The following is a 21,669-nucleotide window of genomic DNA, read 5'->3' as shown; positions in this document are numbered from 1 at the left end:
GGGGGGAGAGGGGGAGGCCGTGGGCTCAGTCGCTTTTCTCTCTCATACAGCACACATCTCCACGAGAATTACGAAAAAAATTGACACCTGGAAAATGGACATCCATTGATGTTTACGCCCAAGGCGCAACAACTCTCTTGGCTTCACTCTCATGCAGCTCCACGCTACCCACAGCAGACGCGCGCTCCTTACAAAAGATCCACGGCCGAGCGTCTTCTACGCCTACAGCACGAGCTCCAGCACAAACATCTCCCATGTAGCTCCACAGACTGGTGGGGCAAGTGCTATTATTGAGCACCTTTGAAGGCCGGCATGGCAAAAGAGGGGTAGAAATGGCCAGTACCACACCTGGCCATCTTTTTCTCAGTTTCTGCTGATTACCAATTGTATCCGGCACTCATTTAATGCAGACTCAACCTAGAGGACCCAAAACCAGTGGAGATATAATGCGCTATTGATAACTGTGGTTGTGTTTGTTGTGCAGCATGGCTCGCCAAAAACACACACACATAGGATATGCACAGATACAAACAAGATAAATCTTCTAGAGTTTTTTACATACTATAATCGGTCAAAAACTCAATGGAAGATTTGGAAATTACTTCTGATATCGAGCACCTCAGAAGGCTGATACGGCACATGAAGGGGTGGATACATACACACAATAACAATAAGAGCCATTCTCTACTGAAAATTGGTGACGTCAGCAAGGTGTTTATGCCAGGCTAAGTGCACACTGAGGTAATGTGGACTGTGGAAGGCTCCTTTGGCAGGAGGTTACGGGATAGACAAAGGTGCCATGGGTTGAGTTACGGGGATGACTGGCAAATCTACCACGTGTGCTCCCCACTGTTCCAACTTGCTGTATTTTACTCGCCCTGCACTCCGTTCGTTGTTGTGAGCATCACTCCCCCGCCCTCCGTTATTGCTGGAGGTGGGCATCCTTCACAAAACTCCTCGAGAGAGGCTGATCTTGACACCACTGGTACGAGCTGTCCGCAAGCCCAAGCAGCTCCACATCCTTCTGCTACACAGCAGTCAAACTCTTGTCTATAGGTTTAGCCCCTTATATCTGGACAAACGGAAGCTGTTCGGGTACGCAGAGACTGGCCAGTTGGGCTACATGACCCAGCCAATGCTGCCACACCTGCCTTAAGATCTCACTGATGGGAATGTGTCCTGATCTTTCAAGGATCTAATCTGCTCACACAATCCAGTTTGTTAAACCCACGGTGGATCGTAGACAACCTGAATATGCAAAACAAGTGTAGATGTTCTATTAAAAGGGATTCATATTTCTCAAATACAGAGAAGGGAGGGGATATCTGGCTGAGAAGACCCAGAGATTTACGTGGAGCGACAGGTCATGTGGCTTTCACAGTGCGTCACGCAGCTGAGATAATTATGTTCGACTGATTCAAAGTTTCACCTCTGCTGTCAAACTTGAGCTGGTCTTAAGTACCCATTCCAGTTATGAAAACAATTTCCACTCTGTCCAAAACTGCCCCACCACTCATGGGGAGTGGGGGAGGGGAGAATACGATGACTTAAAATACTTAAGCAGGTGCTTTGTTCTTTGTGGGATTGATCGTAAACCTCATCTCTTAGTAGTACGCTCTAAGTCCAACAAACGCTTCCCAAGCTCATTCTAAATATAATTCTGATGGTGGGGATGGTTGTAATGTGGAGCTGGGCAGTGGTGACGCATGCTCCTGTCTAATGAGGAACCTACTGATTGGGACCAGTTTCAAGATTCTGTAAACAACGCTGCCAAGACCTGCCCAAGAACCCGTTGCAGTATTCGGAAGCATTTGATTAGTGATTAAACGAAGATGCTTAATTGATAAAAACGTGAAAAACTGCTACAAGGGCCCATAGAAGACTACAAGGGCCTAAGAAGGTCTGGCATGACCAGAGGCAGCCTGATCGAAAAGCTGCAGCAGTGGATAAGAACTCTAAAACGGTGAAATAAAGGATGACTTTGCAAACATGAGTCAGGTCAGGGGAGCCTACTTCAATATTTCCTGCGCAATTACAGATGCAAGTGGCAACCTGCTCAGCAATTGAAGGCAGAAACTAGCATGGTAGAAGAAATTGTATTCTTAGTTGCAGAATCACTTTTCGTCATACCCCCCTGAAGAGCTCATGCAAATCACAACATCAACGAAGACCACATTTCCTGATTTGAGCCATCTGAGAATACAGTGAGGGGTGCCCTAGGAAAAATGAAAAAAAAACTCATCTAAGTATCCGACATTTGCAATGTCAGACAAAAAATGCTGACGTCTAGAGACTCAACTATCATCAAATGGTTAAGTAAAATTCTTTAGCACACGTGGAGGGCAGGCTTGACACCAGCTTTAAATGCAATTATGAAGCCATTTTGGATGGACTGCTTGCAGTCTTATTCCTTTTGTGTCAGTCGTAGAGGTTGTTGGACTATACTTCTCCACACTCGTCTATATTTGGGCGGCAAATATATCAACTATAACGGTAACATAAGGTCCCTGACACAAAGGGGTATCGGCCCCTTCCACCCGATACCCTGGGGCGGTATAGCCTCTGGGCAAGCGTGTCATAATCACTGGGACCACTTCTTCTATATATATCAGCCCTCCGGCTAGGGGGACCTAGGGGAGGCTAGCTGACCCGACCCAATCAAGGTCCTGGGGTCCCGCCCACTGGCCCACTCGGTCCCAGCCCTTAGAAGGACGTTGAGTCCGGGGGTTCCCAGGGTCCTAGTCTAAGCTGGCTCTTTGGTCTTCAGCTTGACGACTGGCAAACCCATTCAGAGGTCCGGCTTATATACAGCTCCTAGGGTCACTCCGCCTCTGGCCATGCCTACTCTCTGGAACCTTCCGGAGGGACCTGAACTATTGCGTAATCCCCCAGCCCCCACTGGGGGCCTGGGGTGTGTACCTCCGGTTCCCAACCACCCTCTGGGTTCCCTGGCCTAACAGTGTTACTTGACACAGGCCGTACTCGCCGTTGCCCCCTGTTGACCAATGGCTGACACTACACCAGGTAAGTTGTGGTAACCGCGTGTAACGCTCACAATACCCACTACAGATGTGTAGTGATGCTAACACACGTTGTGACTTCTAAAAAGCCTTCATTCATACACAGCGCTAACGATGCCCAGGGCTGGTTCTTGAGACTTGAGCTGTCTCCTCTCCAATGTCCTCCTCTCCTTGTGCTGTTCCCTTTTATACCTCCCAAGCCCCCTCTCTGGAAGCTTCTATCACCCCACTCCCTTCGGTCAATCCTGTACCTTCTCCACCAACGCTTCTCACCCTTGCTTCCCGCCTTTTACCTTTAAAATCTTTCCTCCAATCCCTTTCAATTTTGCCTCCCGAGCAATCATTGTGGAGGCCTTTTTGCACCAATGGGAAGCCTACTTCCCGATTGTTTGTCTGACTGTACACTTGTGTCAGGTAAGCAGTCTCTTACCTCGGTTATTACAGATGTTTACACCCCAGGCCAAACAACTCTATTAGACTTCCAGCTGAAAATGTGGCTCAACCGGCCTTGTGAATCACAAGTAGTAGAGGCTGCGAAATGAAAAATAATAAAGTAGTGCAATTACATAGCCTCTGTATGTCAGGAGGCTGTGCACAATAGTGAGATACGGTCGTCACTGGAAGCATACATTTATCAAGATAGAACAAACAGTGACGATCGCAAATGAGTGAAGGTTGACTGGGACCTTCAACAAGGAAGCCTTGGGTGCGGGACGGAGAATGAGTGGAGGGGAGTAAAGGGAGACAGTAGGGACGATATAGGAGAGCACTGAGAGGTGAGTAAAATGAGGGGAGAGGCAAGCAGGATCGACTGCTTGGAGGATTTTGAAGACAGTGAAGGCGATATTGGCCTTGATCCAGAAATAAATCAGGAGCCAGTGGAGGGATCAAACACGATCACAGCATTTCCAAGAACAACGACGAAAACAATTTAGCACCGTTTTACTCAAGACAAGACTGTCACACTTGATGAAGTCCAATGTCTCTGATGTATCATTATTAAACCGAGGTTTTGGTTTAATTGACATTGTGAACTTAGGCTTTTACATGCCGATGAGTCCCACAGGCAACACCACGGGATGAAGGGGACAGTGAGGGCTATCGCTCCCTCGACTGACTGGGAGTGAGTAACAGACTTCAGCCTCTCATCACGATTTCTGTGAACAGGGAGGTAGAAGCCAACAGTTAATTTAAACAACAGAATCCGTAACTTTTAAAGGAACAATGTGCCTGCTAAAATACGATTGACATTCCTTTTTTGCTAATGTCAATCTTTGTATTTGTAAAATTGTGAAATAATGGGATCAAATCCCACCTATTGTTGATTATGGCTTCTCTCTCCATGGGTTTTCACAACAGGAATCGCGGAGAAATTATTTTATTCTATTGTAATTAAACTTAAAAATGTTTTAAATAAAAAACAATCATTTGTGTTAAAATCCTCAAATGTGAATTTTGTTTTGGCCAACCAACAGGCTGGAAAGAAACAGCGTTACATTTTGGAGGTGATTACCGTGTGACACATACACACATGCACAAAACTATTAACTTTTATATATGTATAACATATTATAATGTGTTTTCTTATGCCATCATGTGATGAGTACCCATCTCCCAGCAGAGAGTGTGGGGCAGTGTGGTCCCTCGTGGGTACGAATAGTAAGACCACCCTGAGCGGTTTCCAGAAGATGCTCGGTGGAAACTCTTGTTCTGCCATTCTCTACCACAAGATTAGTCGATTAGCAAGGTTGGCTACGTACGTTGCAAAAGAAGTTCAACATACATACATGCGTAAAGGCTCTCCGAGATTTCTAATGGGATTCTCAATCAACCACTTGCCGATATGCATTAAGGATAACACTGAACATCAAACACTGGATTAACTCGGAAAAGAGGGGGATATGGAACAAGTGGGAAGCATGTTCCATCAGTCTTTGGTCGCTCACCGGGATTGTTCTCTCGCACTCTCCAAAGATAAACCACGGGGCTTCAAGCCACACTGGACTGTTTCCACCATCCTCGGAGTCTGCAAAGATCGACAGATCCCATTCTATCCCTCTGTGCATCGACAGTATGGGGCAACGCATCCCTTAAAATAGAGAGTAAATTAATTAATTGGCCAGCATGGAACATCTGCTAATATTGACAAGACAGGGGACCTGTTGACCGAAGAAGAGAACATTTATTATTTCCATCAGATACAGACACGGCACGATGTCCCACAGTCACACTTATACAAGTACTAGCGGTAAGTACCCGGCGTTGCCCGGGCGAAAAAGGCAGACACACATGTAGTTACACACACAAATGGACTGACACACACATAGAGTTACACACACAAATGCACTCACACATACATAGACTGAACAACAACAACCGCCATTCGCCACTAAGTGGCGGTGACGTCACCACAACGCTTGTGCCAGGCTATGTGCACTTTGAGGACACGTGAAGTGTCGAACGCCTGCTGGCAGGAGGTCACGGGGCAAACCCAGATGGCACAGGTCGACTGACTGAGACGACTGGCTGATGCACCACCTGTGGCCCCTACTGTGGCAACTTGCTGTGCTTTAGCCGCCCGGCGCTCCGCTCGTTGTTGTGAGTGTTGCTCCTCCGCCCTCCGTTGTTGTTGGAGGGCGATTGCCTCCAACTGGCCAGTAGCGTCCTTCAGGAGCCTCCTCCACAGAGGCCGATCTTGACATGGCTGTTACCGGTCATCGGCAAGTCCACTCAGCTACACGTCCTCCTGTACCACATCACTCCATCTCTTCTCCAGCCCGTGCCACGACCGTTTAGCCCCTTCGATCCGGCTGAACAAAAGCTGTTTAGGCATGCGGTGGCTGGGCATGCGGGCTACATGACTCAGGCAACGCAGCCTTGCCTGCTGGAGGAGCTCACCGATGGGACTTTGTCCACATCTTTCAAGGATTTATGAGCTCCTCACACAATGCAGCCTGGTTAAACCCAGGATGCATCGTAGGCAGGCCATCCTAAATGTTTCTAACCGGTGAAGATGTTCCATTAGGGGGGTCCAAGTTTCAGAAGCATAGAGAAGGAAGGGAATGACCGTGGCCGAGAAGACCTGAAGCTTCGTGCGGAGTGATAGACCAGGTAGCTTCCAAACAGCGTTACACAACCGATGAAAAGATAATGCGGCTCGACTGATTCTGAGTGAGACCTCTGCTGTTAAACCAGAGCTGGTCATTAGCAGACTGGCAAGGTATGGAAAATCTCCACTGTCTCCACAACTGCCCCATCACCAATTGGGAGTTGTGGGGATGGAGAGTCCGATGGTACAAAATACCCAGGAAGATGCTTCGTTTTGGTGGGGCTGATGGTAACGCCCCACCTCTTGGTGGCAAGCTCCAGGTTCAGCAACGGCACCTCGAACTCCTCCTCCGAGTGAGCAGCAATTAGCAGATTATCGGCATACATAACGTGGTTGAGCAATAGGGAGCCATCCCTTGACCGCACCCGGGCATCGATCAGCCTCCCATTGTATCTGTACTAAATGTAAATTCCTCCGGTACAGCTATTGAAGGCTTGACGAACTACGTGGTCAAAATAGATGTTAAATAATGTGGGAGCCAGAGGACATCCCTGTCGCACCCCAATGTGTACTAGGAAAGGCTCTGACTCCCGGCCACGTAGTTTTACCCAGGCCCGCTCACCATCATGAAGGTCCTTAAGGATGGTGATCAGTGGGTGAAGGACTCAGAAAGCACGAAGAACAACCCAGAGGCCAGGCCTACTGATGGTATCATAGGCCTTGAGCAGGTCAATAAAGCACACACATGGACTAAAACGCACACATGGGCCTACAGGCACGCAAAGAAATTGACTTACACTAACATGGAGGCATGCACACACAGCAATTAACACACGCACATGGACTCAGACACACACATACACATATGGACTCACACACACAAACACATCGACTTACACACACACACATATGGACTGACACACATAGACATCCACTTGAGATACACATACATGGAGTTACACACACATATGGACGTACACACAGCGACTCACACATATATGCATCGAGTGACACACACATTGCCGTACACACACATACATGCTGTCACACATAGACATCCACTTGAGATATACACACATGGAGTTACACACACATATATCGACGTACACAAAATACAGCAACTCACACACATACATACGTGGACTCACACACACATTGACGTAAACACACATATGTACTTACACACATATGGACTAAGACACACACACATGGACATGGACACACATAGATAGACTGACACACAGCCCTACACACATACACATGTGACACACAGACATTTACTTGAGATACACAGACATGGATGAACACACACATATGGACTCACACAAACGCATTGACTTACACACACACACAGAGTGACACACACATGTATAGACTTACACACACATGTGGACTAACACACACATATGGACTGACATACACATCGAAGTACACGCACACAGATCGACTGACACACACACATGGACTAACACACACACATAAACACTTTGACGTTGTCCGTTCAAAAAAGACACCCACATGGAGTTAAAGACACGCATGGCTCTACACGCACTCATGGACTCAAAGACACACACATGGACTCACACACACATCGACGGGCACAGCAATCCCCGATGATGGCACAGCTATCAGTATCGCAGTACTACGTATGAGTAAATAGCGTGACGTGAGTGATGGAAACAATAGAAATGCATTTAAGAAATAAGCAGAAATCACAGACTGGCAGTAGACCGTGGCAGGGTTATAAAAGCGCAGCAAAAAAAGTGGAAATTGAGCAACCCAAAAATCTAAAAAGAGTTTTGTGTACACAAACATAATTTTTGTAACATGTGAACTTGTTTCATAATGGTAAACAATGAACTTGAGTTGTTATCTTCACAAAAACATAATTATTGCAACATCTGTGAACTTGTTTCATAATGTTGCACAATGAAGCTGAGTTGTTATCTACACACAAACATTATTATTGTAATGTTTGTCAACTAATGTGTGTTAACAATAGTAAATAATGGACTTGAGTTATTAGTGTAAGAAGCAAGGAACTTTGTACTTACCATAGCCATGTTGAGGCCTTGTGGCATGCTTAGTCCCCGTCCTGGCCTACATTGGCGAGGCGGAGGAGTTGGCACATTTCCAGGCTAGGGGCTGGGCCGCTACCCCCCCCCCCCCGCAGCATCCCCCGCCCGTGCATGCTATGTAAGCACTAAAATATAATTATCTACGGAGTCTGTACTATAAACTAGACGCATCGTGTTAGGGGGGGCGAAGAGGACATGACACTGTGAAGAAATATCCGCAGCGTGATGTGTGTATGTGTTGGCTGTAAAACGCGTAAAAGAAAATGTCCCCTGTAATCGAGCGAACGCGCAGCACTTGGTAGGGTCCGTCCCCCCCCACGCAATTGTCGTCAGTTGGTACGGTCGACGTCGAGCAATAAGTAAATAATGAATAATAGAAACGGCACAAATGTGTTAATTAAACTACTTTAAAGTTTACGGATGGGAAAACGGAATAGCCTATTCCCACCGCGGGGCTTAGGGCGTGCCGCCTGTCAAAACAATTTCTACATATAGCCCACCGTCCGAGAGCCAAATCCCCCGCAAGCGCGAGCCCGCGGAGACTTTTATATATAAGAAAGAAGAAAGAAAAGATCTACACATGAGGGACGCCATCAACAAGGTCCCAACCAAAAACTTTCCCCAGAGCACCCACCCCATAATGGACTGGCTCGTGGAGACAAATAAAGACGTACAAACGAGCAGAGGCGTGCCATCTCCTCGACTCAGGCGAAGAGCGGGCCAGACTAAAAGTCAAGAAACTGCGGTAAGCACTGCTGGGGTATGACATCTCATCCCCGCCCCCCCAAAAAGGGGGAGCAGAGATATGGTAAGCATGGGCAGCTGGTTCTAGGTCGCTCCCATTGAAATTGAAATTCTCTAACTCCTTCCCAGACTGCCCCAGATGCCCACAAGTTCTATGCATGCATATTTGTAAGCCTTTTGGATATGCTCAGATATTGCCGATTTCTACCGGAACATCTACACCTACTTCAACTCCATCTGTGGCACCGAGGTCGGCCCTTAAGTGGATTCATCCCTGTGGGGCCTGAAACTGGTGGGGGTATCCACACACCAACACACATTACTCCAAGCCTTTTATACCATGGTAATAAAAACTGTCCTGGGAAACTGGAGGCCTTGTTATAGATCTCTATTTCCATTAGGAGCGATGGAACACCTCAGCTACAAGATTAAGGGAGGAAAAAAAAATAACTACATGAGGCAATATGTACCCTATTTCTTCAGAATTCGGTGTAACATGAAACACCTGGACGTAATGAGGAAAAACCGATCCAGTGGGCGTGGGGTGGAGAGGAATGGGTGACAGGAATCACACCATTCTACCACACTCTGAACGACAGTGGTCCCCAGGAGGGATTGAGGCAGGCTCTACACTTATGTTTTTCTTTATATTATTTTATTTTCCCATTCATTGATTTGATTCTAACCCCCCTGTCACGAATATCCCCCGCCCCTTCCCCCCCTCTAATACTCCTCTCCTGATCTTTAGCGCTACCTTTAGGAGGGATAGGAACCCGACAAACCCTAAACAGCCCCCGTTAGGGGGAGCGTAAACACCCAGAGGGTGTGGCTCCTAATCACGTTACCCGTGCGCAAATCTGTTTAACCTGTTTTATTCACGGTTCAAGAAAAAAACGTTTAAATGTAAACTGAAAACAAACCAACATATTTGTTTGTCGAGTGAGGTGCATGATATTGCACTCCTCTCACTTTAGAAATAATTATACTACCAGTTGCAAAATCGCTCTGCGTCATACCGCTCTAAAGAGCTCATGCAATCCGTAGCTGTAGTCATGTTAACCTTTTAAATTTAGATATCTTTCTTATGCAGGATCCAACCTTTCAATTACAGTAAATTTAACTTCCATATCCCCACACAAACATGAATAAGGATTTTTTTTAATGAAAATTGTTACTTGTTAGACAGCATGAATGGTTACTATAGTGTCTATGATGGGGAATACACTTCGGATGGTAAAAAAGTAAAGCAGACAAATGAAAATTAAAAACGATATTCAGAATCATTAATTGCAGTTATAATTTTTTATTGTGCTGTTTATACTGTTGGTGGTGTTGGTTGTAATTTTGAAACTAGATATTGTACATCAGTGACTTCCTTCTTCCAACAACAATAATTAAATATTTTCAAATGCACTGCTGCAGGCAGTCCTCCCCATGCCGTCGCGGTCATAAAGGTTGTTGGACCATACTTCTCCGCACTCTTCTGGATTTGACCAGCAAAAATTCGCCTCGAGAAAGTCTTGACATGCAGAGTTGACTGACATTTTTTGCTGATCTGCTGAGCAGTCAAATAGTACCAGGGGAGAATGTCATGGGAGGGATAGGGGGCGTGGTCTCAGTCACGAGCTCTCTCATACAGCACACACATCTTCAATATTTGAGAGAAAAATGACAACTGACAAATGGACACCCATTGATATTGACGCCCAAGGCGCAACAACTCAATTTGCATCAAGCTCGGAATGTGGCCCGTCCAGCCTTGTCACACACAGGCAGTGGAGGGAGCAGGGTGGAAAATAATACAGTGGAGAGTGCATTTACAGAGCATCTCGTATATATCCGAATAATAAAATTCAGTGCAGAACAATCAGACAAGCATCATGGGGAACAAGGAGGCGTGCATAGACTGCATAAATTCATACAGAGAGAATAGACAGTCATGGGCACAGGACAAGTGGGTGGATGGTGAGAGACAGGCTCAGAGAATTGTACCAGAAATGAAGAATAAGTTCCCTGATAATGAGTCAAGTTTTACGAAAAACTCCTTTAGTTGCTGGGCAGAGAGGACGGAGGGGAGTAGGCAACGATGAGAGGGGCGATAGGAGAACAAGGCTAAAGGAGAGGAGTGAATATTTGTTTTATATTCATCAGGTAAAGCCCATTGGAGCTATTAAGCTATTTTTGAGAAGCTACCTGGCAACAAATGATGGTACTCTTTGGTTCTTTCGGTAAAGTCACGTAGAAAGTAAATAAATTAAATAATATAATACGACGTTTCGATTGTAACACAAGCAACCATCATCAGGTAGAACTAAATTTGAGAGAGAGACAAAACACAGACACGGACACAGACAAACACACAAGTAGAGAGACAATACAAAGACACACACACAGAGAGACACACAACATAGACACACAGAGACCCAATGCCTGTGTCGAGGCCTTAAATAGAGAGATGGGGGGGTCAGAGAGAGAGGTGGGTCTGCTGGGGCAGCTGATGGAGCAGAGAAATTAGCATGATGCTTGCGCATGAGACATTCAATCTCAATAAAATTTGCAGGTGAAATATTTTATGAAATTAAAGAAAAATGTGCAATTAAGGAAAACAGAGAAATTGAAAACTTCCATGACATGGTGGATTAAAATGATGAATCACGACTGAACATACAAGCCAAGCACACCAAGGTGGTGCTCGCTTCATCAACCCAGCCACACACATCAGCGCGATCGCTTTCCAGCGCGTATCTCGTGACTCGCGAAGGGAATTTCTGCGTCGGCGTCTCGCCCGTGCAGCTCCACGCTGCCCACAGCAGACGCGCGCTCCCTACAGAGGATCCACGGTCGCGCGTCTTCAACACCTACAGCACGAGCTCCAGCACAAACATCCCCCGTGTAGCTCCACAGGCTGGCGGGGCAGTACTCTTATTGAGCCCCTATAAAGGCCGGAATGGCACACGATGGGGTGGGTGTTCAGAACCACGTGGGACCGCCTTTGTCTCCCCAATGTGTCATATTTACACACCGCCCCAGATACTCATTTTAGTTCCACACACAGTGGCCTTGCTCGTGAGACAACTCACACGTGCTACACCATCTTCCACACACACACACATACATTTATGCGCCAATTAAAACATTTGCTCTGTAGCCTACACAGGCAGTTTTATAGTCTGGACCACACCACCCACCGTCCTCCACGCATCACAAACTCCCCACACTCACCCACGCTGTGAAGTGTCACACCACCCACCGTCCCCCACGCACCACAAACTCCCTGCACTCACCCACAATGTGAAGTGTCATACCACCCACCGTCCCCCACACACCACAAACTCCCCACACTCACCCACACTGTGAAGTGTTGAGTCGCCTCGCGTCTCTCGCCCCTGACACGCGCAAACGCTGCACGGCTCCCCGTGGCTGATTTCTCAGTCTCAGGCCCTGTGGCATCAGGAAGTCAGTGGCAGTCTCCTCCTGCAGCAGCAGGTTGGAGAGGGGTGGAGTGAGGCGTGAGGGAGGGGTTGGAGGAGGGGTAAGGGGGAAGGTTGGGGGGAGGGCTTGGGGGAGGGGAGGGGTTAGGGTTGGGGAGGGGTGGGGAGAGCGGGAAAGGGGTGGGGAGAGGGGAACGGTGGCACCTGCAACTCTGCAAGCACTGGTTATTTATGTGGTGTTACATTTGTTGTTCTATTACTTTATTTTACAAATTATATTTTGTATCTCTCACGATAATAAAGTTGCTCAAGAGTGGAACATGTTAAACTGAAACGTAACTCAGCTTTTAGCATGGTATGACTGTTTGCTTAGAGCATTTTCCAAGGAACGGATCTCGCTCGTTAAGCGAGTATTAGAATTGTACTGAGACAATGTTGGTTATACAGGTAGGAACAATGTTCCACACTGCCCACCAGGGATTTATTGTCTGTCTGTCTATCGTGCATAAATAAATATAATAATACACACAGCTCTTTGATTGGTGGAGACCTACTGCCGGGTACGGAGAGGGGAGGTGCCTAAGGGAGGAGGGTCAGGGGAGGGGCCTAAGGAAGGGGGGAGTCATGAAAGGGGCCTGAGGGGGGAGGGGTTTAGAGGAGGGGCCTAAGGGAGGGGTGGTCATGGGAGGGGCCTAAGGATATGGGGGGTTGGTCAAGGGAGGGGGGTAATGGGAGGGGCCTAAGAAAGGGGGAGGGGCCGATAGTTAAGGGGGCTGGCTACCTGGCTGGCTGCCTGGCTACCTGGCTGGCTGCCTGGCTACCTCAAGTCATCTTTTATACAGGTAGGAACAACAGGTTCCACACTGCCCACCAGGGATAATTTTTTTATACAGGTAGGAACAACAGGTTCCACACTGCCTACCAGGTATGAGTCTGGCTGTCGTGCATCTGGCTGTCGTGCACGAATGCGCTGTCCAACCAAGTTCCTACCTGCCCACTCCGAAGGAACGTGTTTTTGATTGCCAGTTCCACACCAGGTGACTTGTCATTGGTCGGTGAGCTCAACTCACGATAACCACCAATGTGATCAGCTCACGCGGCACGCAACTCGTGCAATGCACTGATGCAGTCTGAGACACACATTATAATTGACTAAAGTGAAGTGATGTTCCTAAAATAAACATAAAGGTGGTGCTTATCTCATGCTTACAGCCCTGTTCCGGTAGTGGAGATAATTATTCCACGTTCCTATGACGGTGTTGAGTTGATTCTCAAGACAAGCAGCATTGATATCGTGTGGAGCTTTTATGGCTGGGAAGACAGCGGCAGTGTAGCAATCATTGCTCAATGAGAATTTATTATTTTTCTGAACCCGGGCTACTTGCAAATGAGACTGACTTGACTTCACCTGACTGGACTTCCCCACAAAGAAGTGCCCATTTTATCGATCCATGAAGGATAATGGGATGAGTCAACCCCAACCAGGGTTTGAACTCAACATTCTGATTTTGAAGCCGCTTACTCCTCTACTGAGATAGCAGGCCAGTTAGTTAACATGTAATTATTATATTTAAAATCACGCTAAATATTAAATGTGGAATATCTGAGCACGTTGTGCCTCCACAAAACAGAACTTGTATCCCAGCTGATGTCGTCTGCATTAGACCAACGTGGCCTCATCATAGTCCACGTCTTCGCTCGCACTGCTCCACTTCGAAATTCCCTCCCATCGTCTTTGTCCCAAGTTCTTTGATACATCATGGGTCAATGTCTAGAAACGTGTTAACTCTCATCTATTACAACTTGAATCGTGCTGTTTGCTGCTGGCCGCTTTGCGTTATTGGCCATTGTGCCTGCACTCGGCAACCGCGATTTAAGACAAACTGCCGATTTGTTTTTGGCTATGAAGTAGTCTCACCCCCACACTGTGTGAGTGTGTGAACTGTTATACGTGTAGGTGTGTATGCATCCGACACGTGCGCGGTTATAAATTCCCCCCACGTGCAGAGCTCACGACTCCAGTGCAAAACCACTCCTGTTGTAATGGTCACATTTTTACCCCAAGTTACATCGCATGCATTGCTATTAAAATCTCCGTTTTTCACAACGCTCACTATAACCGTGGCGTTTAGTGAGCGTTACTGCGAGAGCTTCTGTTAGTGGGTCTCATGGAAATCTGTCCGGCAGTGGTTATTATTAACAACGCGAAAAGCATCACTCAGTGGTGTAAGTTCAAACTCGCTTTACTCATTTACACACACGCAAACATTCACAAAAGACAAAGATAGCTTTTTTTCTTCTTGGTTCTTTCGGTAAAGTCACGTAGAAGGGAAATAATAAAATAAATAACATAATAAAATAAAAATTATCACGATGTTTCGGCCACAACACAAGCAGCCGTCATCAGGTGAAGAAACAGAGCTGTCGGAAAGACAGCGCTCCAATGAACACCGCCTAAGCTGGGTCAGGGGAGGAAAGCGCCTTGACGAAGGAGTTTACATAGCAACAGCGGAATTAAGCATATTGATGGCAAATGCAGATATGGGTTTAGTCACTCCTTGTGGAATGTGTAGGTGGTGGGGGGGGGGTCTCAAAGTCATATTATGCTAGTGTATTATGTATGATTAGCAGTGATAAAGGGAGGAAGTAGGATTAGCAGTCATAAAGGGAGGGAATTTTTAATCGTAAGGAGCTGCAGCAGCCAAACCACCGCGTATCAAGCTCGTGCATTATGTGGGCAACAAAAAGACAGGAATTTCTAAAGAACTGCAAATGCCCTACTACCATATAATACACCTATGTGAAAAAACTAAATATAAACTACATCAATATAATCAATGTGCTCAATATACTCTCCAATAAGCTGATCTATTAGCATTAAGTAACTGGGTATAAGCTACACTATATAATGACTACCATATAGTGAACCGGTAAAAAACTAAAATATAAACTACATCAATATAATCAATATACTCAATATACCATCCAATAAGCTGAGTTTACATATCAACAGAGGAATTTAGCATATTGACGCTAAAGAACTGCAACTATCCAGCTACCATATAATAAACCGACGTGAAAAAACTAAATGTAAAATACATCAATATAATCAATGTGCATAATATACTCTCCAATAAGCTGAGCTAACATTAAGTAACTGGGTTTACGCTACACTATATAATGACTACCATATAGTGAACCGATAAAAAACTAAAATATAAAATACATCAATGTAATCAATATACCCAATATACTCTCCAATAAGCTGAGCTACTAACAGTAAGTCATACATTACAATTCTATGTCGCAAAAAAAAATCTGCCAACAGCTAAACTTTTTTAACTAAACTAAACACTCACATAGACACATAGACTCACACGTAGAGACAGACTAACACAGACACTAACTCACACACTCACACTGACACATAGACTCACACGTAGAGACACTAACACAGACACTGACTCACACACTCATACTCACATAGACACACACTCACACGTAGAGACAGACTAACACGATACTGACTCTCACACTCACATAGACACATAGACTCAAACTTAGAGAAAGACTAACACAGATACTGACTCACACACTCACATAGACTCACACGTAGAGACAGACTAACACAGATACTGACTCACACACTCTCACACTCACATAGACTCACACGTAGAGACAGACTAACACAGACACTGACTCACACACTGACATAGACTCACACGTAGAGACAGACTCACACAGACTCACACGTAGAGATAGACTAACACAGATACTGACTCACACACTCACATAGACGCATAGACTCACACGTAGAGACAGACTAACACAGATACTGTCTCACACACTCACATTGACACACAGACTCACACGTAGAGACAGACTAACACAGATACTGACTCACACACTCACATAGACGCATAGACTCACACGTAGAGATAGACTAACACAGACACTGACTCACACACTCACACTGACACATAGACTCACACGTAGAGACAGACTAACACAGACACTGACTCACACACTCACACTGACACAGACTCACACGTAGAGACAAACTAACACAGATACTGACTCACACACTCACACTCACAGAGAAACATAGACTCACACGTAGAGACAGACTAACACAGACACTGACTCACACACTCACAGACACATAGACTCCCACGTAGAGACAGACTAACACGATACTGACTCTCACACTCACATAGACACATAGACTCACACGTAGAGACAGACTAAAACATATACTGACTCACACACTCACATAGACACATAGACTCACACGTAGAGACAGACTAAAACAGATACTGACTCACACACTCACATAGACACATAGACTCACACGTAGAGACAGACTAACACAGATACTGACTCACACACTCACACTCACATAGACTCACACGTAGAGACAGACTAACACAGATACTGACTCACACACTCACATAGACGCATAGACTCACACGTAGAGACAGACTAACACAGATACTGACTCACACACTCACACTCACATAAACTCACACGTAGAGACAAACTAACACAGATACTGACTCACACACTCATACTCACATAGACACACAGACTCACACGTAGAGACAAACTAACACAGATACTGACTCACACTCTCATAGACACAGACTCACACATAGAGACAGACTAACACAGATACTGACTCACACTCACACTCTCATAGACACATAGACTCACACGTAGAGACAGACTAACAGAGATACTGACTCACACTCATACTCACAGAGACACATAGACCCACACGTAGAGACAGACTAACACAGACACTGACTCACACACTCACACTGACACATAGACTCACACGTAGAGACAGACTAACACAGATACTGACTCACACACTCACCCTGACACATAGACTCACACGTAGAGATAGACTAACACAGACACTGACTCACACACTCACACTGACACATAGACTCACACGTAGAGACAGACTAACACAGATACTGACCCACACACTCACATAGACACAGACTCACACGTAAAGACAGACTAACATAGCAATAATCACCCGTCGCATGGCAGACTGATGCCCCAGGTTGCTCTCATAAATTAGATTATCCTAGTCACTTGAGTTCTCACCTGTTTAAAAATAAAAATTAAATTGAAACTAAACTTAGACTCTTCCTATTTACACGAGAGACCACCTTGCCTGTCATTCTCGTGCTGTTATCTCTGTTATTGATTTAAAATACATAACTCGTCTGTAGTAAGTTTCCCCTTCAGATAAAACGTGAAAAATATTTGACTAAAATCATCTCTGTTATAAGCAACAGTATATTCGAATAAAGAATACATAGAATTAACATAAAGCAAGCACCATAAACTTGGCACAAATGAGCTTCCAGCGCTTATCACGTCTCTCTGTAGAGATCTTTAACGTCCACTCACTCAGCCCCCAATCTCCCTCTCGTGCACTGCCCATCACCCTCTGACTCGCTCACTCTCCTCACCTATTAATTCTCATTAACTCACTCACTCACCTCACCTATTAATTCTTCTCATTAACTCACTCACTCTCCTCACCTATTAATTCTCCTCATTAACTCACTCACTCACCTCACCTATTAATTCTCCTCATTAACTCACTCACTCTCCTCACCTATTAATTCTCCTCATTAACTCACTCTCCTCACCTATTAATTCTCCTCATTAACTCACTCACTCTCCTCACCTATTAATTCTCGTCATTCACTCACTCACTCTCCTCACCTATTGATTCTCCTCATTAACTCACTCACTCTCCTTACCTATTAATTATCCTCATTAACTAACTCACTCACCTCACCTATTAATTCTCCTCATTAACTCACTCACTCACCTCACCTATTAATTCTCCTCATTACCTCACTCACTCTCCTCACCAATTAATTCTCCTCATTAACTCACTCACTCTCCTCACCTATTAATTCTCCTAATTAACTCACTCACTCTCCTCACCTATTAATTCTCCTCATTAACTCACTCACTCTCCTCACCTATTAATTCTCCTCATTAACTCACTCACTCTCCTCACCTATTAATTCTCGTCATTCACTCACTCACTCTCTTCACCTATTGATTCTCCTCATTAACTCACTCACTCTCCTCACCTATTAATTATCCTCATTAACTAACTCACTCACCTCACCTATTAATTCTCCTCATTCACTCACTCACTCTCCTCACCTATTAATTCTCCTCATTAACTCAATCACTCACTCTCCTCACCTATTAATTCTCCTCATTAACTCACTCACTCTCCTCACCTATTAATTCTCCTCATAAACTCACTCACTCACTCTCCACACCTATTAATTCTCCTCATTCACTCACTCACTCTCCTCACCTATTAATTCTCCTCATTAACTCAATCACTCAATCTCCACACCTCTTAATTCTCCTCATTAACTCACTCTCCTCACCTATTAATTCTCCTCATAAACTCACTCACTCACTCTCCACACCTATTAATTCTCCTCATTAACTCACTCACTCACCTATTAATTATCCTCATAAACTCACCCCCCGCCCCCCATTACCCGGAACTCACCACCTCTCCCGTGCCTCCAACCACAAACACCACCACCACCTCTCCCGTGCCTCCAACCACAAACACCACCACCACCTCTCCCGTGCCTCCAACCACAAACACCACCACCACCTCTCCCGTGCCTCCAACCACAAACACCACCACCACCTCTCCCATGCCTCCAACCACAAACACCACCACCACCTCTCCCGTGCCTCCAACCACAAACACCATCACCACCTCTCCCGTGCCTCCAACCACAAACACCACCACCACCTCTCCCGTGCCTCCAACCACAAACACCACCTCTCTCGTGCCTCCAACCACAAACACCACCACCACCTCTCCCGTGCCTCCAACCACAAACACCACCACCACCTCTCCCGTGCCTCCAACCACAAACACCACCACCACCTCTCCCGTGCCTCCAACCACAAACACCACCACCACCTCTCCCGTGCCTCCAACCACAAACACCACCACCACCTCTCCCGTGCCTCCAACCACAAACACCACCTCTCTCGTGCCTCCAACCACAAACACCACCACCACCTCTCCCGTGCCTCCAACCACAAACACCACCTCTCTCGTGCCTCCAACCACAAACACCACCACCACCACCTCTCCCGTGCCTCCAACCACAAACACCACCACCACCTCTCCCGTGCCTCCAACCACAAACACCACCACCACCTCTCCCGTGCCTCCAACCACAAACACCACCACCACCTCTCCCGTGCCTCCAACCACAAACACCACCACCACCTCTCCCGTGCCTCCAACCACAAACACCACCACCACCTCTCCCGTGCCTCCAACCACAAACACCACCACCACCTCTCCCGTGCCTCCAACCACAAACACCACCACCACCTCTCCCGTGCCTCCAACCACAAACACCACCACCACCTCTCCCGTGCATCCAACCACAAACACCACAACCACCTCTCCCGTGCCTCCAACCACAAACACCACCACCACCTCTCCCGTGCCTCCAACCACAAACACCACCACCACCTCTCCCGTGCCTCCAACCACAAACACCACCACCACCTCTCTCGTGCCTCCAACCACAAACACCACCACCACCACCTCTCCCGTGCCTCCAACCACAAACACCACCACCACCTCTCCCGTGCCTCCAACCACAAACACCACCACCACCTCTCCCGTGCCTCCAACCACAAACACAAACACCAACTCTCCCGTGCCTCCAACCACAAACACCACCACCACCTCTCCCGTGCATCCAACCACAAACACCACCTCTCTCGTGCCTCCAACCACAAACACCACCACCACCTCTCCCGTGCCTCCAACCACAAACACCACCACCACCTCTCCCGTGCCTCCAACCACAAACACCACCACCACCTCTCCCGTGCCTCCAACCACAAACACCACCACCACCTCTCCCGTGCCTCCAACCACAAACACCACCACCACCACCTCTCCCGTGCCTCCAACCACAAACACCACCTCTCCCGTGCCTCCAACTACAAACACAAACACCACCTCTCCCGTGCCTCCAACCACAAACACCACCACCACCTCTCCCGTGCCTCCAACCACAAACACCACCACCACCTCTCCCGTGCCTCCAACCACAAACACCACCACCACCTCTCCCGTGCCTCCAACCACAAACACCACCACCACCTCTCCCGTGCCTCCAACCACAAACACCACCACTACCACCTCTCCCGTGCCTCCAACCACAAACACCAACCCCACCTCTCCCGTGCCTCCAACCACAAACACCACCACCACCTCTCCCGTGCCTCCAACCACAAACACCACCACCACCTCTCCCGTGCCTCCAACCACAAACACCACCACCACATCTCCCGTGCCTCCAACCACAAACACCACCACCACATCTCCCGTGCCTCCAACCACAAACACCACCACCACCACCTCTCCCGTGCCTCCAACCACAAACACCACCACCACCTCTCTCGTGCCTCCAACCACAAACACCACCACCACCTCTCCCGTGCCTCCAACCACAAACACCACCACCACCTCTCCCGTGCCTCCAACCACAAACACCACCACCACCTCTCCCGTGCCTCCAACCACAAACACCACCACCACCTCTCCCGTGCCTCCAACCACAAACACCACCACCACCTCTCCCGTGCCTCCAACCACAAACACCACCTCTCTCGTGCCTCCAACCACAAACACCACCACCACCTCTCCCGTGCCTCCAACCACAAACACCACCTCTCTCGTGCCTCCAACCACAAACACCACCACCACCACCTCTCCCGTTCCTCCAACCACAAACACCACCACCACCTCTCCCGTGCCTCCAACCACAAACACCACCACCACCTCTCCCGTGCCTCCAACCACAAACACAACCACCACCTGTCCCGTGCCTCCAACCACAAACACCACCACCACCTCTCCCGTGCCTCCAACCACAAACACCACCACCACCTCTCCCGTGCCTCCAACCACAAACACCACCACCACCTCTCCCGTGCCTCCAACCACAAACACCACCACCACATCTCCCGTGCCTCCAACCACAAACACCACCACCACCTCTCCCGTGCCTCCAACCACAAACACCACCACCACCTCTCTCGTGCCTCCAACCACAAACACCACCACCACCACCACCTCTCCCGTGCCTCCAACCACAAACACCACCACCACCACCTCTCCCGTGCCTCCAACCACAAACACCACCACCACCTCTCCCGTGCCTCCAACCACAAACACAACCTCTCCCGTGCCTCCAACCACAAACACCACCACCACCTCTCCCGTGCCTCCAACCACAAAC

At 47.4% G+C, this 21,669-nt stretch overlaps 1 protein-coding gene across 4 annotated transcripts in view; it reads right to left on the bottom strand.

Moving 5' to 3' along the window:
• Positions 1-12,389, bottom strand: part of LOC144738252 (ribonuclease inhibitor-like) — a 41,084-nt gene extending 28,695 nt beyond the window's left edge. For all 4 annotated transcript variants that reach the window (XM_078621254.1, XM_078621255.1, XM_078621256.1 and 1 more), the window contains exon 1: positions 12,238-12,389. The gene's annotated coding sequence lies outside the window, so the exon portion shown is untranslated. The remainder of the gene's footprint in view (positions 1-12,237) is intronic.
• Positions 12,390-21,669: the final 9,280 nt, after the last annotated feature.

The sequence above is a fragment of the Lampetra planeri genome, chromosome 79 (assembly GCF_965212315.1).
Source record: "Lampetra planeri chromosome 79, kcLamPlan1.2.h2, whole genome shotgun sequence".
Taxonomy (NCBI): Eukaryota; Metazoa; Chordata; class Hyperoartia; order Petromyzontiformes; family Petromyzontidae; genus Lampetra; species Lampetra planeri.
This window is presented reverse-complemented; position numbering and strand designations above follow the sequence as displayed.